The 11,537-nt window shown below is 38.0% G+C and overlaps 1 pseudogene; it reads right to left on the bottom strand.

Moving 5' to 3' along the window:
• Positions 1–568: 568 nt before the first annotated feature.
• Positions 569–686, bottom strand: LOC111739662 (annotated as a pseudogene).
• Between the last annotated feature and the right edge of the window lie 10,851 nt (positions 687–11,537).

Here is an 11,537-nt window from a genome sequence, read left to right on the forward strand (position 1 = left end):
AAACAACATTTTGGTGTGTGCTCTAGAGTTAAGAGTTTAAGTACATCAGCATGAAAGCTTTTGCATTTAATGTGCTAAAATAAATAGATTATAAACTTAGGATATTATTTCTCTACATTTCTTTTCTAGTTCATCCCCTTGAGCACAGTTAACATTCACTTAGTATTTATGAGTGATAATCCCTAGCAGTGTTGGCAAAGATTTGAACGTCGTATAACACAAACAAGAGTCATACATCATGCATCAGCACTGTTTACCCGCTGAAGTCGTGTCTTGAATGGGGTACATATTTGGAGAAAATCACTAGTATTCATTATCCTCAGTATGCATCATCATTCATTCATCGACTTACTCACTCATTCAAATATTTATTGAGTTCCTATGTTTCAGATACTCTTTTTTGCCTACCCAACAGTAATTTTTTCCTTCTTCCATGTGGCACAACTCAAATTTATTTATTTAATTTAATTAATTTATTTTTTTAGGCAAGGCCACCCTTGGTTGACCTCACAGATTGCAAGAACCTTGTTAGCTTACAATCTTTCTTTTTTTTTATTTTTATGTTTTACACCTATAGCACCTGGTCTTCCTAAGTGGTCTCCCATCCAAGTACTAACCAGGTCTGATCCTGCTTAGCTTCCGAGATCAGACGGGATCTGGCTTGTTCAGGGTGGCATGCCGTAGACTGGCACAGCTCAAATTTGGTCCTGATATCTAATTTTGCCCCATGTGCCTCAGCAAAAACCCAATTGGTGTAAAGCAATCTCAATCGTGTTTCCCTTGCAAAAGATTGATTTCATGAAGGGTATAAATTTCAGCATTGGCCAATGTAAGTTGACAGGAAGTCTGCTGGGGGATTTCTGGGAAAGGTTTCTTTGCTCTAAGAATTGCATAAGGAAGAAACTGTGGTAATTTTACATGTCAACTTGGGTAAGCTATAGTACCCAGTTATTCAATTAGACACTAATCTAGATGTTGCTGTGAAGGTATTTGTAGATGTGGTTACCATCTACAATCATTTGAACTTAGGTAAAGAAGGTTATGTTTGATAATGTGGGTGGGCTTCCAATTAGTTGAAAGATCTTAAGAACAAAACTCTTTCCCTGAGGAGGAAGAAATTCTGCCTCAAGCCTGCAGCATCGGCTTCTGCCTGAGAGTTTCCAGCCTGCTGTCCTATCCTATGGGTTTCAAACTTCACAGCTCTCACGATCGTGTATCAATTACTATATCTGAGGATTCTCTAGATAGATAGATAGATAGATAGATAGATAGATAGATAGATAGATAGATAGATAGATAGATAGGAGAGAGAGAGAGAGAGAGAGACAGAGAGACAGAGAGACAGAGAGACAGATAGACATATAGGTAGATAACTATTCTTCTGGTTCTGTTTCTTGGAGAATGCTGACTGATACATTGTCCTTTTGTTAGTCTAGAAATTCAGAAAAAAGAGTAAATGCGTGGAAAAACCACATTATCAAAAACCTGGGTCTTTTAATAACGTGATTGAACTTCTGAGTTAATCAGTCCCGGAACTCTCCTTATTTGAGAATCTTTGTAATGAGAGAAAATAAATCCTTTTATTCTTTAAGCCATTTTGAATTGAGTCTTCTGTTATTTGAAGCTGGAAGCAACCACATTAAAACAGGAACCACCAGAAAAAAATTAGTACCATATATAATCGCAATTAGTCAACCCTAGAGAGTTTAAGATGAAGACATATTGGTATTTAGGTCATTTTCTTTCAGATAACAAAGAACTTACACTGGCTAGAAGATCAGACTAAACGAGTAAATTTAAGAGTCCAGAAATTGATTATTATTTCTCTATAGGACTTATATAAAAGTAAAAAAAAAAAGGTGCAGTAAAAATATCTTCCGTAGTGATAGGCTGTTTTATTCTACAGAAGGAATTCTTGAAACTTTACTCATATTCAGAAAATAATTAAAATGTGCTCAATGCTTTTGGAAATTATTGAATAACTACCTTGTTCTTTATTTTACACTTTTGAGGCCCTCCCAGGAAAAGATCATCTCCTTGATTCCTTATTTCAATGTCTCTAACTGACTATTTTAGTTCTATTTCACTCTCAGGATTATAGTTACAGTTAAATTACAAACAGCTGTGATTCCTGCCCCAAGGATATGTGTCGGTGTGCACAAAATGCTTAATGTCATCTGCAGGGAACAGGTGTTTCATGGGCAGTGTACGAGTAAAAGCATGGAAATGAAATAAATTTACTCTTAGGCTTCAGCTATGTAATCTAGTTGCTAAGATTTGGTTTTTTGAGTTACACACGTAGGAAAACAGGTATATGACAGAAACACTGAAAGACTCTTAAAAAGAGAAGCCTATATTTTCACTGTGGCATTATCTTCACAGGCTAATCACGTCTAAAAAATTTCAGTTTCTTTAAATAACAACTAGACGGAAATGCAAAACAGTGGGCGGGAGGCTGAGAGGAGTGACAGACAGGTTGCAAAGTTCTCTTTCCCAGGGACCCACTCATTATACTTGAGGAACATCGCAACTGCATACCACCTTAAAAAGTTGTTTGAACTTTTGTTGGGTTTGGTTTTAAACGGAAGTTTAAAAGAAAGTTTTTTTTTTTTTAAGTTTTTTGCTTTTTTTGGTAACACATACTAGATTTTACAACATATGTTTAAATCGCACTCATTTTCCCTTTCTGTCCAGTAATAAAAAGGTGCCTATTGATGTTTCCTGAGCACTTAGCATCTATTCAGTGTGCTATACTGGGGATACAAAGATGGAGAAAACACAGCGATTTCCAGTGCAACAAGATAGTGTAAAAAATCAAAAACTCTTCCCTATGGAGTGACAGTATGTATAATTTGTGTAAACAAATGCATAAGGAAACATAACATTGCAGCCAAAATCTCTTTTCTGGGCTAATTTGGGGCCTACCAGAAGCAAAGGAAAGTCTTAGAGACCCTTTGAACTATGCCAGGCGATGAGTCCTAGCAAAAACGCAAACTCTGGTGGCTCACACACCAGTCTCCAAAATATACAAGCCACTTGGGAAGAGGATCAAATGCTTTCTTTCCTGATGGGTTAGTCTGACCTTACTTCTAAGATCCGTTGCCAGCCCTCCGCCATGATAAGGAAAAAATTTGATTAAGCTCCTTGAAATAACTTATTAACCTATCTAAAAATTAACCTGTCTACCTCATTGTTCTCAAAATGTAGTCCATAGACCATGTGTTAGAATCTGTGGGATGCTCAGTAGTACACTTGGGTATGCAAGCTCCCACAGGTGATTCTTATGATCACTGAATTCGATTAATGACTAACCACTGATGTTGGGCCTGATACCTTCTCCACCCAACTCATTGACCCCAGAGGCTGACCTAGCTGGACTATATCAACTAAGATCTCTCCTTATTTGCCTTCTGGTTGACTCTGGACAATGGACCTCGGAAGCTGATTGGAGGAAAAGAGGAGCATGATCAAGATATTTATTTTTTGGACTCCGCTTCTATGTTGCCTGCAGACAGCGTCTTGCAACCTAGAGGACCTTCTCTTTCCCAGTTCCTACAATGACTCATGCCTCTTGTCCTTTTGGGCCCAGATGTGGTAACAATTCTTCTGAGGTTACTTGCCTTGGAGTACTGCACTATTCCCCTGCCCCTGTCTGCACTTTGTAAACAGTCCCTTTATAAAGAAACTCTTCTCCAATCTAATGTGAGCAGGCCATTTGCTTTCGGAGGAATCTTGACTGACATAGATATATTTAGTAATATTTTATGACTAATAATATTTATGTTTGGTAAATTGCTTTTATATTTATTTTTTGAATTTTACAAAATATGATGTAAGTAAAGCAGATTTTTCAAAAATCATCATTTTATGAATAAGGAAACTGAAACCAAGAGAAGTTAAATACTTGTTAAAGTTCACTCCGCTGGTCAGTAGGAGTACCAGAGGGCAAGTCTAGTTTAATAACTGAATTTAAAGCTCTTGGCACAGCATCAAACTGCCAGTCACCTTCCTTCCTCACCACATGTCACATAACCTGACACAATTACCTGATACAAGTGAAATCAAAATGACCTCTTTTGGGAAACATCAAACAATGGAAGAAATAATTCAGTGTAATCCATGCATTCATTTCAGTTAAGGCGCAGATGCAAACACGTGGAATGGGAGAGGAATTTTCTCAGAAGAGATGAGCTTCTCCACAGTTGCACATATGGTTATGTGCAGCTGGCTCTGACATAGCCGGGTCTCTGAGAATCTTTCCATCTAACAGTGACTTAACCACCCTTTCCTTGGACCTCCCCACCCCCCACTGTATTCTGAGCCAGCATGTCTCATAGCATCTCTAACACTTTTTCTGTTTCTAGCTCTTCCTTTAGATTGGTAGCGCCCTTATGACAGAAACCTATTTTTTTAATTGGCTACCACATATCCAATTTCTTGCCTAGTTCTGGGAATACAGTAAGTGTTCAATAAGTAGTTGTTGACTGAATAAACAAGCAACTACTTGTCTAATGCCTTCATATACCAGCATTATTGTGAAACCTTGGAGTTACTTTCTCTTGCAGTCTTTCTTATCCTCTAATTCAGCCAGTCGGCAATTCCTGTGGATTCAATTTTTGATATCATTCTTTGATATAATTCTTCCTTCTCCTTCCCAATGTCACTATCCTAGTTCAAGTTCTCAATGCTTTTCCCTGGAGTTGATTGTAATAGTTTCCTAAAATTTCTTGCTTTTTGTTTTTGCCTGTACTGATGCCAGCTTGATCTTTTAGAGTTCAGTTCTGATCACCTAATTCCTCATCAAAAGCTTTCAATGGCTTCATAACAATAGCTTAGAAACTCCAGCATATGATTCCAGTGCTGAGCATCTGGCTCCATATTTATTTTCTAAAACATCCTTTTGTATACTTGATGTTCTAGCCAGCCTGCACTTTGTCCTGTCTCTGTTACTCCTGGTTTCCTCCTTGCTCCATGATTTTGCTGGTATGATTTTTCACACTTGAAAATCTTTTCTCATCTGGTAAGTCTGTCTACAAGGCTCTACAAAGCTAGCTACTTCTTCTGTAAAATCTTCCTGATTCTGCTCCTGTTCATCTTTTTCAAAAGTAATTTTTTTCTGATTCTGAACTTTCATATCACCTTATCAATATTGTTTTAGTGGCATTTAATACTTTCTGTGTATTATAATTATTTATGTTATTCCTCTTCATTTTACCTCTCTACAAGATGGTAAGGTCTTGAAGTTCAGGATGCATAGCTAAATTATTTTTGTATCTTTCTTGTTACATATGGTGTTTTGTACATAGGACATAACACTAAACATTTATTGAATTAATATGTGTAAATGCACAAGGAAAGCATAGACAAAAATTGAGAGATTAGGATCCAATAAAGGTTAGTAGATGAAGTGGTCCTGAAACATGAAAAGAAATCAGAGAGATGTGTCACTGTGGCAAAGACAGAGAAGCAAAAAAAAGATGTGTACCTGTACCACTGGACACCTGGAGAAGACTTGCTTGCCCGAGTAAGAGATGAAAATAAGGGATACTGAACATCAGGGGAGAAGATCCTGAAGCTCAAGGGAAAAAGTGACTCAGACCAGAGGGTGATGGGAAGGCAGTAAAATTATTCTTCATGACAAATGACAGAAATCTTGGAAATAGACAGAAGGACAAACAAGAATAAAAAGAGCGTTGAAGGTAGTCCTATAATTAGGTCCTGAATAAGACCAAAAAAGAATGTGGTAACAAAACAAATGAACTTGGGGACTAACAATGAGTTGAAATGTCTGAATGTCGGTGGGGTATGGAAAGAGAGGAATCAGAGGCAGGCAGTTACATCAGATTTAAATCACTAGGCTGACCTTCAAGAAAAGTCTTTGACACCCAAGATGCTTTTAGGCCATTAATATCAGAAATGGTTTCTTAGCAGCACTGACTTGGGGTACTGAGGTTGTCTCAGAGCTGGAGAAGAGTCAGAGCAGATGTCCAGTCCTGTGAAGAGACTCTGAAAGCACTCGTGGACTTCGCAGGAGCCTCTTCCTCCAGATGTGACATGTATTAAATACCCATTCCAAATGGGAAATACTAGGTTATACTTACAGTTCTATCTGGGTCACAGCAGAATTCCCTTCTCACTGCAATGATATACTGAATATCTGATTTCAAGTCTGAGAGTAATTCAACATGAAGAATGAAGCTTTGGGAACTCCTGGATTCTTTTTCTAGGCTTTTAAATGCTTTATTGAACAAGTCTAATTGCTCAATTTCTCTGCTGGAATTTCATCACTGTTTAGATGAATTCAGTAGTATTTACTTTAAAAGGAAGCTTAATTAATGAATGTCTTATTTATAAATCCTTACAAAGAATGGTTTTACTTCAAACTTTCAGGATGAAACCAAATTGAACTCGAGTCTTTTTGTACCAATGGTTTTTCAAAGAAATAGTCTCTTTTTCTCCCTGTGGAGAAATCAGCATAAACACTATTGGAATTTATCTAAACAAAAGAATGGGGCATTTTAATCATTCCACAATAAAACGGAATTTTTCTTGGAAAGGAGGTGTTTTCTAGTCAGTGTTCAATTTCTTCTTGATTTTATCTCCTCCCACTGCCTGTCAGTTATCTAGGGCTAGAGAAAATTTAGATTTAGGTGGTGAGCAGAGTTTATCCAGGGAGACAGAATCAGGGCAAAGTTGCATATTACATTCATTTTTAAATTTCTGTTCCCTTGGCTGTCTGTGGCCTGTAACTATAGCTACATGGTCAAATATTGTTTTTTCATATCTACCTCTCTTGGGGCTTGTGGGTAAATGCCAAAGAACAAAATAGCAGGAATAATAGTTTTGAGAAATCTCTCCATGTTTTTAAAACCCATTCATTGTATGGGAGAGATGACAAATCTATGTAGAAATCTTGTTTGGTGCCCATACAAAAATAACCCCACAGTTTTCTGTGGTATTTGGCCATCTCCTGTTTGTTTGTTTGTTTGTTTGCTTGTTTCAGGGTGAAACAAGGTTAGATAAATCACAAGCACCATTCCACTGGAGTCAAGATTACAGCAAAGAAAGAAAGAGTTGGTAAAGGTCAAGGTTAGTGGTTGTAGAAAACAGAAAGTGTATTGAGCTCTAAAAATGGGAGCTTGGTTTTGGAAAAACTGTGAAACAAGTAAAGATTGCTTTCCATATTCTCTTCTTTTTCCTCTCCCTACACACCTCCACGCCTCTCCACATAAAGCCCATTCTCCATGTGGCTCTCTGGGCCTGTGTGCACTTAGATTTCAGTAGAACCACAAGTTCTATTGCTAAAGTATTGGCTGATGCTTGAGAGAGTAGTGTGAAGATAACTATGCCTTAGGACTATGCAGAGTCAATTCTGGGACTTCTTATACAGATAAAAAGAGAGGAAATAGCTCTGGCCCAGTAAGGATGGGTTTGGACAGGGGCAGAGATCCCTTCCAGAAGTGGGGTGAAGAGTGACTTAAAGACTCAAATAGTAAAACTTTTAGGCACTGTACAAGCTAGTAAATGAGCTGTTTTGAACCCTTTAAATCACAGGAAGTAGAGAGTTGCCTATCCTACTTCTTCTGAAGCCACAGAACAATAAATTACTACAGTTGGGGGAAAAAAATATCACTTGGTTGACACAACCAATGGCCATTTTACCTGACCCCAAGACCTTTGATTTTCAGAATTAAAACAATTTTTTTTTCCTGAGATTCAGAATAAACTCAATGTTTTTCATATCTGGTTTCCAGCTGGAACAAGATTCTAAAGTGCCAGAATTCTCGTATGAAGGCTAAAGACTACATTTTGCAGATACCCAGTCCAATTCTACAGATGCCAGAGCTTTGGATGGCCATTATTAATAGTCCTGATGAATTTTATAAAAGCATCCACAATTGTGGCTTTTTGCCCTGATGGCATTATTACTCATTCTGATTTTCCATCTCTAGAACTTTTTAAAAGAATTATAGAGTAGAAAATGCTTTTAAATTATACTATTTACATTCCATGAACTTATTGTGTGTATAACTTATTGGCCTACTTTGTAAAAAAAAAAAATGGTGTGTGTGTGTGTGTGTATGCGTGTGTATGTGTTTAGAGGATATAATGGCTATAGCATTATCACACTGTGAAGAACCATGGATTGAAAAAAGCTGAAAAGAAAATAAGAAAAAATAAATTTATATTTTTATCTTACAGGGCAAATAAATATTGGATTTCTCACAGGAGGCTTATAAAGAATTTTATAAGCAATAAATCCTTAATCTCTTGAGGAGGCAGCAAGTTATGTTGGAATAGGAATCAGAGAGCAGTTCCTCCTTCAACAAACTCTGTAATATTAAGTAAGTGTGGCAAACGCTCTTAGTTGTCTCTCCAAATAACATTCTTCCAGGCTAATACAGCCCCTCTTTTGTCAGCTCTCTCATAGGATAATAAACCTACACTTTCAGGGAGGCTATGTTGCTCCTCATCTCCAGGGAGGAATCATAGTTAGTCTAAGCCAATTACAGAACATCTTTTTTTTTTTTTTTTGTCAATGAGTAGAGTAGTGGTGATCATGTGATCCATTCTGACCAATAAGAGGAGAGCGGAAGTCAGCTGGGGCCTCTCTTTAAAAATCTTCTTTGCACTTAAAAAATGAACACGAGAGACACCACTACTGTAACTAAGTGATCCAACCTAGTATCACCAAAAAAGGGGCAAAGTAATATGAGTCTCCTGATGTGTTGCAATGTAAAGTATGTAATGGGTGGCTATGAAGCAGTCTTGATAAAAATGTATAACTTGAATCTATTCATGAGGAAGCAATCAAATCCAGATTGTGGGAAATTTTGTTAGACAACTGGCCTGGATTCTCCAAGACTATCAATCTCTTAAAAAACATTTCAAGAAAATGTAGAGCAAACTATTCTATAGCATAGAATATCAAAGATGCACAATCCTTGATTGACTACTGGATCAAAGGTGGAAAAAACTGCTTTGAAGATATTTTTGAGACAAATGAGAAAATTTGAGTATGGACTATATTTTAGATAAGGCTTTCAAAAATACATCAAGTTTCTGGCACATATAATAGTATCCTGATTATATAGAAGATTTTTTTTTTCTTAAAAGAGTTATGCTAAAGGATCTAGTGGTGAGTTATTATGAAGTCTGCAACTTGTTTTCAAATGATTTAAAATGAAGGAGAGAGACAGAAAGAGAGAGAGAAATGACGAAGGTAAATAACTGACCAGTAACAATATCACCTGGCACTTGTTAGAAATGCAGACTCCTAGGTCCCACCACAGAACTACTGAATCAAAATCTGAATTTTAACATCTCCAGGTGATTCCTATGCATATTAAAGCTTAAGAAGCACTTCTGTGGGCATGTAGTCTGGGCAAACAGCCGTATTTTTCTATATTCATGGACAAATGCTAGAGCATGGTGGAGAGATAGAAGAGAATAAAGCATAAGTGCAGTGAGAAACAGGAACAAAATCACAGAGCTCTAGACAAACAGTGAGAGTATGCCCATCACCATTACTGCACAGTGGTGTAAAGCAACAACAATCAATTATTAATATCTCTCAGAGTTCTGGCATTACCTGAGTGGTTCTTCTTGGGGTCTCTCATGTGGTTGCAGTTGGACAGTATCCTTGGAATCATCTTGACAGCTTCTATTCTCACATATCTGGTTCCCGGGCTGGGAAGACGCAAACAGCTGGGGGCAGGAACACAAGGGATTCCTTGAACATCTCTTTGTCTCCATGTGGCCTTTCCAAGTGAACTCTCCCACATGGCAGCTTCAGGACAGCTGGACTTCTTACATCGAGGCTCAAGGTTATAGGGACAAATGCCGAGAGAGAACTAGGTGGAAGCCATATCACCTTTTATGACACAGCTTTGCTTCTAGGACTCTTGCATCATGGTCTTCTATTAGCTAAGGCAATCCAAAAGGCCCACACAGTTTCAGGAGAAGGGATCATAGACCCCAACTCTTTATATAGGAGTGGCAAGGTTCAGGAAGAGCATGTGGGATGTGAAATATTGTTGTGACCATTTGGGGAAAATAAAATCTACCACAGAGAATAACCTCAATCTGAACCATCAAGAGTCAAGGTCCAATCGTACTTCTTTCCCTTGTATTTTGTTAGATACCTTGTATCTTTCCAAAAAACTTGTCTTCTCTCTCTCTCTCTCTCTCTCTCTCTCTCTCTCTCTCTCTCTCTCTCTCTCCCTCCCTCCCTCTCTCTCTCTCTCTCTCTCTGTGTGTGTGTGCACGCACACACACTCATGCTCATGTGCATGCTAGAGTGGGTTTCTGTTATTTAAGATCAAAATGGCCCTGACTAATGTATGTAAGTAATGATTTCAGACATTCTTCTCCAAACTTGATATTTATCTTCAAAATGAATCCATTTTAATCTTTATCTTATTCTAATGGGTCATGATTAGTTTTCTGGGAAGCACAATCTCTCTGACTGATACCTAGAAAAAAATCAGTGCAATGTGATTGCCTGATTGTAGGATCCTTGCTACAGCAACACAACTACAATGTTGGCCACGCTCAATGTTGCATACTCAGTAACAAGCACTATTAGTGATCCTGAAGCTTACAAGCTGCTGCAGAAAACCCCTTGGCAGTGTTTTTCTAAGTGTGGTTCAGGAATTGCACTTCTCCGAATGACATAGAGAGCTTATTAAAATGCAGATTCCTGGGCTCTATCAATCTCTCTAATGTAAAAAGCCCAGGAACCTGCATTTTAAAAGTTCCTTTTATGAAGTTCTTCCCTAAATGTGTCTCTCATATTTCAATGTAAACCTGAGATGGGGTGTGAGATTCTGCATTTTTAAGGTGCTCCCCAGGGATACTGATGCTGCTGGTCAGCAGAGTACACTTGAAGTAGCAAGATCTTAAAGCAAATTTTTAAGTGTGTGTGTGATCCCTGCATCAGAAGCATCAGCATCCCCTGGAAATTTGTTAGAAATGTGAATTCTTAGGCTATACTCCAGACCTACTGGATCAGAAACTTTGGGGGTGAGACCCAGCAATCTATAGTTTAATAAGCCCTCTAGATGATTCTGATGCATGTTCAAATTTGAGAACCACTGCCCTAAGGAACATAACCCTGATAGTGATCAGTGGTTCCCAAACAGAGCTGATTAGAATCAGTGGGGTGTGGCGGGGTATGGGGAAAGGTGCGGGGGTGGGGTGAGGGGAGCATCCTATGGTTTTTAAAACCCCATCAGAAGATTCTAATTCTACAGGTCTGGGCTGGGTCCAGTGATGCTGAAGTCAGTCATACTAGGGGACCACTGATTTAGAGTGATTAGCAAGACAACAATCCTAAGGAAAGGTTAATACAGTCTGGAAGAGGAACTTAGGGAGGAATAGAAAGAGGGATCAATATGGGGAATTCACAGTTACTTAATTGCTATGTGACAAACTCTGGGCTAGGGATTTTATACAATGTTATTAAATTCTCCCAATTGCTCTACATGCAAGTACTATTACCTCTAGTAGATAAACCAAAGACTAAAGATAAAAAT

Source organism: Pteropus vampyrus, unplaced genomic scaffold (assembly GCF_000151845.1).
Source record: "Pteropus vampyrus isolate Shadow unplaced genomic scaffold, Pvam_2.0 Scaffold2, whole genome shotgun sequence".
In the NCBI taxonomy this organism is placed as follows: Eukaryota; Metazoa; Chordata; class Mammalia; order Chiroptera; family Pteropodidae; genus Pteropus; species Pteropus vampyrus.